The sequence below is a fragment of the Neopelma chrysocephalum genome, unplaced genomic scaffold (genome assembly GCF_003984885.1).
Source record: "Neopelma chrysocephalum unplaced genomic scaffold, ASM398488v2 Primary Assembly neopelma1_120, whole genome shotgun sequence".
NCBI classification, from domain to species: Eukaryota; Metazoa; Chordata; class Aves; order Passeriformes; family Pipridae; genus Neopelma; species Neopelma chrysocephalum.
Genome location: NW_020897782.1, coordinates 170384 through 170891, shown reverse-complemented (window position 1 = coordinate 170891; position 508 = coordinate 170384).

Below are 508 nucleotides of genomic sequence, written 5' to 3'. Positions count from 1 at the left end.
CGGGCGCGCCCAGCGGAGTGTGTCCCGCCCCCGGTGTGCCAGGGTTGGGAAAAGCGGGGGGGGGCAGGGGACGCGGCCCCCCCCCCCCCGTCCATGTCTTGGGGCTGGGTATTACGGGGGTCTCAAGGAATATCCCCTGTATCTCAGGGATGGGAATTACCAGGGAGGCTCAGGGAATGGACAGACTCCCTAGTCCGTGTCTCAGGGTGGGAATTATAGGGTGGGGTGGGGGCTGTCTCAGGGAACGGGCAGACCTCCCTCCCAGCATCCCAGGGCTGGGAATTGCCAGGGGGGCTCAGGGAAGGGGCGGACAGCACCCGTGTTTCGGGGCTGGGAATTACAGGGGGGGGATCAGGGAACGGACACATATCCCCTGTATCCCTGAGCTGGGAATTACAGGGAGAGGGGCTCTGGGAATGGACAGACCCCCCCAGCCCGTGTCTCAGGGTGGGAATTACGGAAGGGGGGCTCTAGGAAGGGGCCCACCCTTCCCCTGTCTCAGCGCTGG